The sequence below is a fragment of the Copadichromis virginalis genome, linkage group LG11 (assembly GCF_057382275.1).
Source record: "Copadichromis virginalis isolate Kocher_CV1m ecotype Utaka linkage group LG11, C_Virginalis_male_GT1.1, whole genome shotgun sequence".
NCBI lineage: Eukaryota > Metazoa > Chordata > Actinopteri > Cichliformes > Cichlidae > Copadichromis > Copadichromis virginalis.
In genome coordinates, this window is record NC_140628.1 from 36,473,460 (window position 1) to 36,489,187 (window position 15,728).

Genomic DNA, 15,728 nt, shown 5'->3' on the forward strand with positions numbered 1-15,728 from the left:
GTTGTGGAAATCATGGTTTATGTATCTAAGAGCTCCTGTTTCCCAGACAGGGGTCAAACATACTAGCTAGCTTAAATAATAAATACAGAGCTCTAACAGGTTCTGACCCAGACAAGTGAAATGCTGAGAATCAAACACACACACACACACACACACACACACACACACACACACACACACACACACATCCATATTCAACAAATCAACCGTTGCAGCCCTATTTCAGTCAAACTTATCACCAGCTCCCAAAACTCTTCAGTCATTCCCACAGCATGCAGGTTTGAATATATCGACTATGTGGCACAGCATTCGACTGGTTTCCTTCTACTTCCCTCTCCCAACGAAATATTGATCACTTTTTCTGTCTGCCCTCGTCTCTTAAGTCTTTTACTTTCTAAACAACACCCACCACCCTTCCTCCTCCCCCTCCCCCTACTCCTCCCCCCTCTCTCTAACTCTGGTATTTCCCAATGAAGACCCCCCTCCCCGCTTCCCCTCTGTCATTCCCCCTCCCTCTTTCCCTTTCCTCTCCCTCCCATCTCTTCTCCCCCGTCCTCTCCTCAGATGGATTCTTCAGTCAGTCGTGTGGAACTGGTGCGGCTGCCGGAGAGACAGACATTGAGGCAGAGAGGCTGCTCTGAACAGACGCTGGGTCAGAGCGCTCAGTTGCTTCAGACAATCACAGGGGAGCGAGAGAAAGACCCAGGAAAAGAGAGAGAGCACTACATAGAAAGATAGGTTGAAAAGGAAAGGAGAGACAGGAGAGGGAGGTAAATATGTGACAGGATGTGGTTTCCCTGTGCTTGCAAAACATTGGTATACAACAGTCATACTTTGAGCATGACCTAAGCACAGTGAGCGTGCAAGTGTGTTTGAGCTCTAATAGGTGGTGAAGAGGAAGACGAAGCAAACCGCTGGAGCTGCTGCTGCTGAGCCCACAGAATCAACGCTCTTGTTTCTCTGCTGCCTGCCTGCCTGCCTGCCCGGAGGATTGTGGTTCCTTTAAACCAACCAGCTCCGCGGCAGCCTTTGACAGCTTGTCGGACAGGACCTGAACCCATCCTGCGTTTGAGCTTTTCTCCCCCCCTCGAAGTAGAATGCGATTCTCTGCAGGAAGCACTGGTCCAGTTGCTGCGTTTGTGTCCAAGCAGTGAACTTTTCAAGCAAATTGTGAAAGAGGTAAGTTTGTTTTGTGTTTCCATGCTCCTGAGCATGTGAATGAATTTGAACTTTCAAGCAGATGTGTTACTGTACGCACGCCCGTGTCTCTGGACAGCAGCCACTGTAAACTTGGACTGCATGGTAGCAGTTGTTTACTGCTGAGATTTCATTCATTAGATCTTGCCGCACGCCACAAGTCTGACTTTTGAGCAGTGTATTAAGCAACAAGCTATAAATTTACTGCTGCCAAACACACGTGCACTCATTTGAATGTATTCATTCACTATCAGTGCCGGGTAAAAGTATTGTACTACACATCACCTAATGCTTTTAAAAAGTAATCCATTATGGATCTACTCTGTAAAAAGTCTTGCAAACCATGCTTTACTTTTTCTTTATCTGGCAGTTAACAATATGATGTTAAACTGTACATCACAGATATCAGCACAGCTCCCTATCACAATAAGAGTACTTGTCTTTAAATCTTTAAGTAATATCACAAAGCTGTTAACAAGGTTACTAAGTTATCAGCCAATAGAGCACAGAAACATGTAATTTTAACAGTGATTCTACTGCAGAGGCAGCATTTCCTCTTCTTTGTACACTGGTACAAACCTCTTCACCGCTGCTTTTTTTTACTTGTTGAAAATCAAGTTTTGGCTCCTTGGTTGGGTTCGGCACATGATCAGCTTGAAAATCGCTGCTGATCCAGTGTTCTAGCTTCATGTTAACACGTTACCTGTTGCAGCTGCTTGTAAACATTTGATGTTTTGTTCACAGAAGTACATAGCTCCTTCTCTCATGCATAGATGTGGTTTGCACCGACCTGACGGTTACACTCATGGTTAGTAAGAAATGTACATCTCCCCCTCAGAAGTCGTATGACTTCCCCGAAATTATTGTCTCATATCCCTGAGAGTAACTGAGGTCAAGTAACTGTTGTGCAAATGTAGATGAAAAGCATGCTTCATCTTTTTCTTTTTAGATACTTAAAAAACTTCTATAATGCAAGTGACACGACTGATTGTCACTGATTTTAGGAATTATGAGTTTGCCAACAAAAGTAATGTGAATGTGTTACATTGCATCCCCACACCTGTTTATTACTCTATTAATAAACCCTTTATTTAAACATTCACATCAATAGGTCATGCTGTTTTTAAGTTGCACTGTATGTATGATGGATGGTACAGAGTTGTGCTGGGAATGCCAACTATCTCAACCAGGATCCAATCACAGACCAAACCCTGACAGTGCCTTCTATAATAGTGAGGAGAAATTCAAGCAAGTGCGTGATTTGTGTGCTACTGTACTGCACTGTGTCAAGGGAGTGGGTTTCCCCATGTGTTGTGTTGTGCAGCATGCGTGCTGGTAAATCCATGTCTGTCAGCACATGTGGATGTTTACATGCCCAGACTATGTGATCCACTACATGCATGTGTGCATGTATGAGAGGAGGCGGTTTAAAGGGAAAAAACAAGCTGAGGGATGGCAGGAGGTAAAGGAAGGGTGGGGGTTGAGGGAAGGGTGGCAGGGTGAAGGAAGATGAGGGCATGAGAGACAGGAAAAGCTGGGGGGGTGAGGAAAAATCGCTGTGTGTGTGTGTGTGTGTGTGTGTGTGTGTGTGTGTGTGTGTGTGTGTGAGAGAGAGAGAGAGAGAGAGAGAGACAGAAAGTGAGTGAACTGCTGTTAATTAGTTCCAGCTGGTGAGTTGCGGAACGTCGGGGTGTGTTAACGCTACAGCGATGGTGGGTCAGGAGTTCTCTCCGTCTCAGGCTGTCTGTCTCACACACACACACACACACACACACACACACACACACACACACACACACACACACACACACACACAAACAGCATTTTTATTGTTGTGATGACCCTCATTGCTGCTAGCTTAAACCTAATTCTACCCTCAAACAGCCCTTTAAGTATTTGAGGGCCTGCCAAAATATTCCCCTCTGATGCTTTTACAGTAAAATTTTAAAGAAACGTGTGCACCTACACACAAAAGACATACACACATTACAGTTTTTTACAGACGCTAGGACACATTTCTCAATACTTAGGTCACGTTTGCAAAACTCCTCACACAGTGAGCACAACAGAAGTCTATGTGGGCTAAACTGAGGACCAGTTATCATTGTTTTGGCACAAAATGCATTCAATGACTACATCTCTCAAATTTCATGAATTATCTTCTCACTCAGACACAACAACTGCCAAAAATCTTTGTACGGACAGGACATTTTGCATGTGCTTACATACTGTTTTCAAAACTGTTAAACTTATGGCCAAAACAATAACACAATGCAAAACTTGAAAAGACAGCAAAATCCAACAGCAATATTTTATTGAAACATATTTTAAATCTAAAAATGCAGTTTAACCAGCCACAGCTTATTCTCATTGGAGATGAACATCTACACAGGTGTTACTCCTTCAATTTTTCAACTCCTTCAATTCTGGCATGCCAGAAGATTCTTTCCTAGGTGTATTGCCCTAGCTGACATAAGATGTGATGTGGATGAGAACCTGTGGCCAAATGGAGGAGACCGAGTAGATTAGCATTACTATTGTATGTGTATCAGTGGATGGTGTGTATACAAATTCTTGTATTTTGGGATTACTTAGTGCAAAAAAATAAAAATACATAAACAAATATTAACGAATTCTGCATGATGTCTGATTCATTTCAGTAACATATATTGAAATTATAAACAGAGATGTGTCCTTGTTTTACACAAGAAAACACTGTGTAGTGTTTTTTAGGTCATTGTTTTGTGGGTGACAAAGTGTGTTTGTCGGCTGTCAACCTTTGCTAGTGTTCTGGAAGAATGAGTTTATTTGAGACCTGAATGAAGTGTTTTGGTAGTTGTAGTGCATTTTGAATGTGAAATGAACTGCTTTGCCAAGCTGACGGTCAGTTAGGAGGATTGTGTGAAGTGTTTTGCAAAAGTGACCTAAGTATTGGGAAATGTGTCCTAGCGTCTGTAAAAAACTGTAACACTGACTTAAAGACATTTAAGTCTAAGCCATGATAATTTATTGAGAAAGATCACAAAGTATGTAAACAGAAGGAAACTATAACCACGCAACAGCCATGTGGTCTGTCATCACACTGTGCACATCAAAGTGTACATGTATTAACATGCATTGAACACATGCTGTGCTGCACATGTGAGCATTCATACATACATATGACTTGAGAATATGAACACACGTGCAGCGAACACTGTTAACACAAACACACACACAAAGGAAAAAAAGTTCGCCAGAGAAACCCCATGTGGCTTTCGCTCACATTGACCATTCTGCGGACTGGTTTTTGGAAATGTGGAAGCGTTTGTGGTTTGGAATTCACCCTGCTGTAATATGACATTGAAAATAGCACAATTTCTTAGGGCAAAAGGTGAAGTAACCACATGTCCAAATGGTTAATTCACTGAAATTACAAGAAACATTCTCTCTGTACCACTAGTGATAGTAACTGTATATGCAGATAATTCTGGTTTAATTTGTACAAATATCTACATCTAGTCTTTGTACATTAGATATTAATTTGTATTACTCACACCATTAGAAAACCCCCCACAAAGATTTCTGAAGTTTTGCCACAGTAGCCAGCTTTATTGATTAGTTGCCAGTAATAAAACAATGTATGGTTTGCCAGGCTATGAAAAATCCCTCTGGCTGGTGTTCACCCTCTTGCATGACATTTACGGTGCCTTTGTTTTCTTTCTTAGTACAATTCACACATGCGCACATGTAATCATTCCTCCTGCTCGTATGTCCCCACTCTGTGTTAAAAATGCTTTCTAAAGTTCATTTGAATTTAATATCAGGCTTCAGCAGGTCAAGTTTGTTAACAATGTGCAAATATATACATATAAAACCTCTTCCTTCAACATTTACACCTGCAGCTATGATTGATTATTGTTTTTAAAAAGCCTTTATAAATGATTTATTAACATTTAGAAATGCAAATAACTTGCTAACCTTTGGTGACAGCTTATTAGAGTGTGTCTAATGACTCTTTATTAATGACTTTGACAACATTTATACTACTGAAATGATTTTTTTTTAAATGGCAGATTCATTAACCTTTATTGATGACTTGCTAACATTTATAACGACAGATTTATGACTTTAGTAATGATTTATTATTATTACCTGAAGAAATTGCAAACCTTTTGTACATGAAACTCAAACTCAAACTTCACCACTCTGTGGATGATTGCTTAGGAAGGTTTTTGCTCAACATAAAACTGCAAAGAATTTGGGAATATCATCATCTGCATTACATAAAGTAACTTACACAGTTCAGAGAATTGATTGTAGTATCTATATGCTTAAAACCAATACTGAATTGCAGATATCTCTATTTTCTTTTAAATGCAGGCACTACTATAGTGGAAATGACTACACTGGATTAGGAACACATCCGAAACCAGTGTCAATAAACACTGCAGTTAAAAATCCACCATGCAAGGAAAAAATATATAAATAAGACTGCAGTCTTTTCTGGGGCACAGCTCACTTTGCTTCAGCTATTAACAATCAATTGATTGTTAAAGCTAAAAGGCTAATGATAATGTTTGCTGGAAAGGTTAATAATTTAACAGACAACTGTTCAAAAGTGTTGCTGATACACAAGCTTTACTGAGCTCACAAAATTCCTCATAAAATGTCCATTGGTTGTTTTGAATGTCAACTACTGTTTACGTGTTTAGCTGCTAGTGAGGGGAGGGGATATAAGGCTGCCTGTACCTCCCCTCACTAGCAGCTGAACACATGAACAGTAGCTGCAAATGAGTAACTAATCCGAAAGTAGTTTTAGTATTACTGGGGATACTGGTGCTCAAGTATTTATAACCTCAGTATCAGGTTTTTTGATTAATGCTGTCACGGCTGGCGGAGGGAGCCGTGTGGTGTGGAGGAAAAGGAGGACCCAAAATGCAGCAAACTGATGATACGAGTGACGTTTTATTTACAGGGTGGTAGTGGCAAAAACAGGCAATGAAGCACGAGTAATTACAAACGGAAACCTAAACTGGGAGAAACTAAGTGACAAACCTGGGACCATACAAAGGGGTGCGGGGCAGAGAGACGCAGAGACAGGAACACCATAGAACGCAGATGAATGTAGATTAACGCAGATGAATGTAGATGAACGCAGACGAGCCGACAACAAACACAGACCGACACCCACTAAATATACACACACAAGGTAATCAGGTAATCGCACACAGGAGGGAAGAACAGCTGATCTGAATACACATGATGACTGGAGGACACAAGCTGAACACAATGACAACAGACACAGACTTTCAGAACAAAACAGGAAATCTAGAACCCGAACCGGACACAAGGGGGGAGGACACAGAATAACTAGACAGAGGGAAATAATCACAAAACAAAACGCTGGGTCAACGACCCAGGACCATGACAGTACCCCCCCTCCAAGGGCTGGCTCCAGACAGCCCAAAACAAAAACAGACGACCAACCCAGGGCGGGCGGCGGGGGCCCAGGACGGAGGGACCAACACCGAACAAAACAAGCTCCAGCGAACCGAGGGAATTGTCCAAAACAAAAACACATGCTGGAGTACGAGAACAAAACACAGTTCAGGAGGCCGGCCCGGAGGCTGACAACTCAGAAGTCCCGGACAGTTCATCTTCTGAGGCCGGCCACGTTGGCGACGCAGATCCATAAGCCGACCGAGCGGAAGGCAGCGGTGGTGGAGTGGAGGCAGTTCAGGGGGCCGACCGTGCACACGGCAGCGGCGGCAACAGGGAAACCGCTCAGGGGGCCGACCGTGCGGACGGCAGCGGCGGCGATGACACAAGTCAGGCGGCCGACCGTGCGGACGGCGGCAACGGCGGCGATGACACAAGTCTGGAGGCCGACCGCGCGGAAGGCAGCGGCGGCGTCTAGGAGGTCGTCCATGTTGACGATGACGCTCCACCAGCGGCCTGGCAGATGACCGCCGATGTCGAGGCGGCAGTTTGGGACCCGAAGGTGGCGAGACCGAAGCAGCGGCTGGACCAGACGAGACCGAAGCAGCGGCTGGACCAGACGAGACCGCTGATGAGGATGCTGGAGCCGGACCAGGCGATGCTGACGAGGATGCTGGAGCCGGACCAGGCGAGGCTGACGAGGATGCTGGAGCCGGACCAGGCGAGGCTGAAGACACGAAGGCCGGAGCCGGACCAGGCGACGGCGTGGGTGAAGCAGTAGCCGGACCAGGCGACGGCGTGGGTGAAGCAGTAGCCGGACCAGGCGACGGCGTGGGTGAAGACACAGAGGCCGCAGCTGGCGAGGATGGAGACACAGAGGCTGCAGCTGGTGGCGATGATGGGTCTTGGGGCTGGACGGGCTCCTCGGGCCCCCCAGCTGACGAGACAGGAGGCTGGCTAGGTTCTCCTGAACCTCCAGCAGGCGAGTCTTGAGGCTGGACGGGCTCCTCGGGCCCCCCAGCAGGCGAAGCAGGAGGCTGGACGGGCTCCTCGGGCCCCCCAGCAGGCGAAGCAGGAGGCTGGACGGGCTCCTCGGGCCCCCCAGCGAAAACTGTCTCTGGACCAGTGGGCACCGGGGCCCCTGGAACACACAGGTCAGAACCAGCAGGCGCACGGGCCTCTGGCAGGCACAGAACAGAACCAGCAGGCGCACGGGCCTCTGGCAGGCACAGAACAGAACCAGCAGGCGCACGGGCCTCTGGCAGGTACGGGTCAGATCCAGCAGGCGCACGGGCCTCTGGCAGGCACAGAACAGAACCAGCAGGCGCACGGGCCTCTGGCAGGTACGGGTCAGATCCAGCAGGCGCACGGGCCTCTGGCAAACACAAGGCAGACTGCAGCTGCACAGAGCATTGACCCAGCTCAGGCAGCGACAGCCGGATGCAGTCCTCAGCTGGCTTCTTAATCTCCAGGGGTCCAGAGTCGGCCGGGGGCTGGGACCCAGCCTCTGGGGAGGCCCTGGAGTGCGTCACAGTCTCTGGGCTGGCCAGCTGTTGCGGACTGACAACTGCGTTATGTGGTGTGTCTCTCTGCTTGACATGAACAGGTGTAAAACAGCGCTTTTCCGGTTGGACGGACTGGACTTGTAGTACAGGCGGAGCTGGTGAAGATGGTGGCTGAATAGGTGGCTGAGCTGGTAATAACGCTGATGAGTCTCTTGCCAACTGAGCTATTGACTGAGCCACGGATTGTAACAAGGTGTCTAATAGGTCTGGCTGTGACTGTAATGGAGGTGGAGATTGAGTGGCTAACTGAGGTAGCGGCTGCAGGGCAGCTAACCGAGCTACCGGCTGGGCAGCTGGCTCAACAAACACAGCCCCGGAATAAACAGTCATGCGAGCTGGCGAAACAGACGGAGTGTCTTTTCCACTCACCACAGCCGGCAGTTCCGAAGTCCCAACCTCCGGCTGTGGGGCGACGCGCCGACGGCGCGATCGTCGCTTCCTCCCGGGCAAAACCTCCGGCGGGCCGGGCAAAACCTCCGGCGGGCCGGGCAAAACCTCCGGCGGGCCGGGCAAAATCTTCACCGCCGGGCTGGGTTGGGAAGCGGTAGCGGCTGGAGGGTGGAGGTGAAGTTCGTTAAGGATGAAGTCCTGTGCGAGCGGGTGAAGAGAGTCGAGTAGCCAGCAGTGAGCAGACATCAGCTGCTGTAGCCTAGCTTCTACAGCGTGGTGAAGCTCTTCCTCCTCATGCTCCAGCCACAGGTTGACCAACCTGGAGACGCTGTCGATCACTTCCTCCCGAAACTCCTGGGACGGTGCGGATGCTGCTGGGTCCATGTTTGGTCGGCTCGTACTGTCACGGCTGGCGGAGGGAGCCGTGTGGTGTGGAGGAAAAGGAGGACCCAAAATGCAGCAAACTGATGATACGAGTGACGTTTTATTTACAGGGTGGTAGTGGCAAAAACAGGCAATGAAGCACGAGTAATTACAAACGGAAACCTAAACTGGGAGAAACTAAGTGACAAACCTGGGACCATACAAAGGGGTGCGGGGCAGAGAGACGCAGAGACAGGAACACCATAGAACGCAGATGAATGTAGATTAACGCAGATGAATGTAGATGAACGCAGACGAGCCGACAACAAACACAGACCGACACCCACTAAATATACACACACAAGGTAATCAGGTAATCGCACACAGGAGGGAAGAACAGCTGATCTGAATACACATGATGACTGGAGGACACAAGCTGAACACAATGACAACAGACACAGACTTTCAGAACAAAACAGGAAATCTAGAACCCGAACCGGACACAAGGGGGGAGGACACAGAATAACTAGACAGAGGGAAATAATCACAAAACAAAACGCTGGGTCAACGACCCAGGACCATGACAAATGCTTAGTGCAGCGTTAATGCTAATCGATATATACAGGTTTTGGAGCAACAGATTATATAATCCAGTCAATGTATTCTTCTTGTGTTCCAGCAGCATTGCAACAGTAGACTACATCAAAACTAGCACAATTGGTATTGCCATTCATCAAATGCTTACGAAGTATTGTTTAAAGAAATGAGTTGCAGTTGTAAGCACGGCTCTGTAGCAGCTTCAAAAATATCTTCAGCAAACATTTGACATGTTGTTTTTGTACTATTTTTGGTAAAATCAGGTGAACAAATCAGTCTGATATTGTATTCTTGAATGTTCATCACTGAACCATTTAAACCTGTTTTCTACAGCACACAGTAGCAGTTATATATTTTTTCAGATGTTTTTTCATCCTCTCTCTCAGCCAGCAGTTTGTGTATTTCCTAAAGCTGTGTTGATTTTCTTTCACTCCAGTCTTTTAGCAAACATGTTTTAATCAACTTATGTTTGCTATCTGATCCGGGCACAGTCTATCCCCCTGTGGGGTGTGAAATTTGATTAAGGTAATTGGCAAACGTTGGTTGGTACAAACCATAATGTGCACACTCCTCTGCACTGAGTATGTATGACAGAATAAACCATCTATCTATCTATCTATCTATCTATCTATCTATCTATCTATCTATCTATCTATCTATCTATCTATCTATCTATCTATCTATCTATCTATCTATCTATCTATCTATCTATCTATCTATCTATCTATCTATCTATCTATATGTACAATTGGATTTGGATTGTGAAAAACAGTAAATATTCGCTATGCTTGAGGGTGACTAACAACCCTAATATCAATATTATATGCATTCAGAAGGAGAAAATGGATACTAGGGGATATTTAATGTATAATTGCAGAAATTTCCATGACAATGCGTATTTAGGACTCAAACTGATGTCATTTGTTAAACAAGAATTCATAATTGGCATAATTTTAATTGAATGATTAAACAGTAAACATCATGTGCTGCTAGATAAGGCAGGAGGTTTTGAAGTCCTCATGATTGAATCACACTGCAGGTGTCTGCGTCCTGTTTTGGCTACGACACGACCGCCGGAACTAATTGCGTCCACTGAGCCAATCCTTGTGATTCCACTAGATGCACCGCAGCACATTTCAGAAACATCCCACAAGCGCTTCTTTGCTCTGCATCACTTATACTAAGCACCAAGGTTATTTTTGATGGAAGCTTCGTCATGCTGCATAGAGCTTATGACGAGGGCAGGAAGTCAGACAGAGGAATGGTACAATCCGATCAGTTTTTGAAATAAAAAATAAAAAAACAATCGCTATCCAGACTAAATGCTCGACTTCTGAAACACCCCCTTTGTGCTTGGAAGGCAGGCGATTATCAGACAAAACTGTTTTGGAGGTACAATGTCACCGACTCTCTATTAGGGTATTCACAGGGTCAGGAAGTCATCCCAGTGTATTCTCATCCCCAGCTGTAATATAATACTGTTTAAACAGAAACTACCCGCATCTCTGCATTATGCAAATGGTGTTCTTAGGCCTCATTGCCCTGATGCATCAGCAGCGATAATATTGGCCACTAAGAGATGAAGAGGCATGGTGGTGGTAGGTTTGTCAGTGAGGGATTTCAGTGTTTTGTACTGCTTTTCTTTATGCTGTTTTTTGTTTTTAATTTTACGCCAGGCTAAGTTAGGATTTGGAACTAAATTGTTTGGTTAGATTTAGGAAAGCACACCTGTGCACTGAAAAATGCACTGAAATGATGAGTTGAGAGTGACAGAACTGCCTCACTCAAGCCTTAACCAGGTGCATTAAGCTCTGACACCAGCGAACTCCTTTTTTCTGTAAATGAGCAAGGCTAACTGGTGCACCAGGAATGAGACTAGGCTGGCCATCCTGACTGCTCCTGACAGCCTTTGTTGGAGCTCATATCCTTTCTGTCTGAAATGCTCGGTTACAAGATTTTGGGCAAAGATTATTTTCCCTCACTCGGCTGCAATATGACAGTGATCGTGCTTTTGAAGATACAAAGTTATTCAAGCCTCTGGCTTTTTTCTAGACCTGAGACAGCATATTAGGATAAATCCTCCAGGCAAGACGGCAAACACCAGAGAGCCAGTGTTCAGCCAGTTGTGTAGCAGCTTACCCTCAAAGCACAGAAAAAGAAAACAACACCCCTCTTGATATTTCTATAAGGCAAATTGACTTCTGTTGTAATGGGTGGTCAAGAAAATTGCAGCAGTATTGATTGGTTAATGTCCAACACGGACATGTCGATAGGGTGTCTGAAAATCTCAGAACTTAGCTCCGGCTGGCTTTAATAAAAAATGACCTGCCTGGAGCAAGTTCACAGAAAGCAATGAGTCACTCACAGGAAATCTCTTCAAACCCCTCCGTGTTTTAGGGGGCAACCAGCAAGTTTTCTCTGTTTAACAGGATATTCTTCTCTCGTTTTTCTTGAAATGACAAGCTTTCTTTCACCATGTTTCTTTGGCTACAGCGCAAAAACAACCAAGACAGGTTTTTGTGCAGGTTGACTTGAAATAATGTTTTGCTTTTCACTTGTGAGAAATGTACAAATCCCACTGTGGATAGATTATGCATGACAAATCAAACTCATGACTGTCAAAAACATGTGGGAGGAGAGGAGGGAAACAGGTGGAAAGAGGAGACCAGGAAACAGGGAATCAGTCCAGGTGATGAGGTGGGCTGAGAGCTTATAGCAGCCACAACAAGAGAAGAAAGAGAGAATCTGACAATAAAAAAAGCGAGAGGTTGGGACAGATTGGTGCCTATTCTTCTCCTGAGAAGGGAATAGTCATAGAGGGGTTGGTTCCCATGGCAATAGCTCCCTCGATGAATGTGTTTGTGGGGATATGTGTGTGTGTGTGTGGATGGGCTGTAACCGGGCCTTGAGACCATAAGGAGAGGTTGGCCAAGGCTGTAGTAAACCACATAGATGCTATGGGCCTTGAAACGGCTGAGATTCTTGGCTAGACCGCGTTGCTTATTTGATGATTTTCTCTGCCTAAACCCGTTACCCTCTATCTTCCATTTTTACTTTGTGCCGCGCACTTGCCATTATGTATCGTCCTTGGGCATTCACAGGAAATATAAATTCAATGAGTTGGAAGAAGTAAAATGTCTCTTTTAGTAACCATGGCCATCTTTTTGAGAGTAAGTAAAGGTTTGATTTGGAAACATTTCCAATTTGAAGCTTTTTTGTAAGATTCAGTGTTCTCTGAATGTTACTCATCACTTTAATCAGTTTAATTTTTGAAACCAGTTTGTTCTATCTTCTGCAGCTATTGTAACACACTGCAGCATCTCCTTAGTTCAGTACTGACGATTTCCATCACTGTTTTTACCAGTTACTAATTAGAAATGCAGCTGCACATAAATGTAATGCACCTTCATGATGGTAACTTGTGATTATCTACATCCGTAGTAGTCACCAGTGTTCCCTAAAACTGTTTTTAATAATGTAAAATAATATAACTCACCTTCTCTGTCAAGCTGTGCAGTTTTACCCAGAATAATTTAGAATTTATGGGAAAATAACCCAGATGTTTCTGGGGATATAACAGAACTTTCCTCTGAATGCAATATATATTGTAGATTGCAGGTCCGCCATAGGGTGCCAGTTTAATGTTATCTAAACTCATTCAAATGTAACTACAGCATTCATAGTTGAAATGTAGCTACATAATGCAGTAAAAAAAAGGAATTTCCCTCAGATGCTAGGCAAGATGTTACTACTGTTGGTGCTTTAAGAGAACTACAGTAAAAGAATTACTGACCAAAGAATGAACATAATCAGTACTAAAACATACTCATTTATCTCAAAGTCAGATACCCAGTATCATGGTGAACATAAATATCAACGATCAGCAAAAATATCAACTCGTGCATTATGATCCAACTTTTCACTGTTCATTTTTATGCTTGCTATGATCCAGTTCTGCTTTTACTAACATAGGCTGAAAGACACTGAGATGCTTGCTTGCGAGCCAGATTGTGTTTTTCTCTGCTTGTTTTCATGCATGATTCCCAAAACACTTTTAAAGATGGATGATGATAAGACCTTTCATAATATACCAATAACGACATTGTGACTTTGCAAACAGTGAAAGAGCAAGTATCAACTTTTGTGGTCATACTAAAATCCCAAAAACTGCAGTTCCTTGATCAGCCACTTGAGGCTTGCTCCAAAAGCGAGTCAATCCCACCATTTTAAAATACCCAACTTTACAGCATGAAAAGCACGTTTACAGCCTGTTACAGAAACGCGTCTTTGGATTCCATGTGAATTTTCTCCTCTGCCTCATAATTGGTTAATATTTTTATGTTTAAAAATAATAATAAATTCACCCATTTGGATTTTGTAACGGCTTTTAAGTAGGAGAGGCCATGATTGTGGTGACTGAGATGTGTGCTGAGACTGTGTGTGTTGACTGTGGCTCAGTGCTGTCTGCTAGGCCTCATCATCCACCAATTCAGATCGCTAAACCTGACCTCTCAACCGTTTTTGTATCTTCTGGTTCATATTTAAGTAAAATAATTGGTTACGTTTTATGCCTTAATGTGTGGTGCCGCCCATCCAAAGTGCTTCAGTGTCAGTGAGTGTCGAAATGTATACATGTAGTTCATCGATCTAGTTGCTAGCGTTAGCGCTACCCTTTCTGGTCAATATAATAAAAACAAGCCAGCACGGCAGAAATGAAACGAGGCTTTAGTATGTAGAGTCAACAAGGAATCTGTGCCACTATGGTGGCTATGTGCGGCTTTTATATACACACTATGGAAAAGGAAACACAGCTTAAAATAAGTGATGCATGCAAGTCCACCTTGTATAGTGCTCTATATACATCTAAGGAAGTATTTTGAAAGCTGAACATTGCAGCAGAGCCTAGTTCTAGCTTTCTGCCTGTCTGTCTGTCTCTTGCTGTGCTTTACGTGGGCTCTGGAACATGATAAAAAGACAAAAACGGGAAGCAAAATTTACTGTTACTGTACACTTTCGCTGAACACACAATCTGGTTTCTAAGGCACCGAATGAACACATATCTACCATAACCATGATACTACAGGGGATGTAAACGCTTTTAACCTGATTCTCTGAATAACCTGGTTACTTAGTGCATGTAAACGCACTTAGTGTAGGTCGTTCTCTTGAAAGGACCGTGTCATTACAAAAGGTCACAGCGTTAACATCCTGCCTGAGTGTCCGTTGTCTTTTTTCTTTCTTCTTTTCCATCCTCTCTGTTTTCCCACAGTTGAAGATTCAGGGTGGCAAGGGCAAAAGAGGAAAGAAAGGGAAGAGTAGGGGATTTCCAACAAAAGTGTGCAAACCTTCTCAGGCTTTTAGCTCATGCTGTCACCCGAAGCAGCAGAAATGAGACAGAAACTCAGAGGGTTAGTGAAGGACGTTTTTGAGGCCGAGTTATTGGAAAAATCAGTTGCTAATCTGGTGATTTCTCCATGAACAAGGCTTTTTGTAAGAGTCTGTTCCCAAAAAAACACTCGTGAAAGTCATGTTAAATTTAGGCAACTGGTGCTTTCACAACTAAGTTGTTTAGTTCAATCAATATTACCAGTGTCGACTAGTTCATTTAGACCGATGCCAGCCAGTCACTGGTGGAGACTAGAGCCAGGGTCAGAGAGGGTCAGGAAGGGTTTTGGTCTAGCTAGTAAACTCGTGAGTCACATAAGACTGTTGTATAAAAGTAATGCAGAGAAACTGCAGGATTGTGAGATTTTTCAGCAATAGCATGCTGGCAAATGTGAATCTGCTGATGGTGAACTGTTACAAAATCATTATTCAAATATGTAGTCTAGCCCGGAAGTATGGTTAATGCGGTAACCATGGTAACACGTATACGTGGCAGCATATGGTAAAGGGGTTTTCCCAAATATACCAAAGACCGGCAGTGACTTAAGTCAGTGTGCTGAGAGTGTATGTCATCAGTTTTTTAACAGATCACCAACTAAAGGTGAGTGAAATTTAACCATCCAGCAGTTATTATTCTATGGTATTCACTGTTTATACATGATGATATAATTATAAATGGGGTCCAGGTGCAGTCTCAGCTAAAAATTGGACAAAATTAATCGTCACTTCAAACGTACAACTTTGTTTTTTTATAAAGAGAGAACAAAAAGGCGACTCGTGAAAGTCAACCACTTGTGCAAAACCACGCTG

At 44.1% G+C, this 15,728-nt stretch overlaps 1 protein-coding gene across 1 annotated transcript in view; it reads left to right on the forward strand.

Moving 5' to 3' along the window:
• Positions 1 to 516: 516 nt before the first annotated feature.
• Positions 517 to 15,728, forward strand: part of rftn1b (raftlin, lipid raft linker 1b) — a 128,996-nt gene continuing 113,784 nt past the window's right edge. Inside the window, exon 1 of the mRNA XM_085472228.1 lies at positions 517 to 1,179. The gene's annotated coding sequence lies outside the window, so the exon portion shown is untranslated. The remainder of the gene's footprint in view (positions 1,180 to 15,728) is intronic.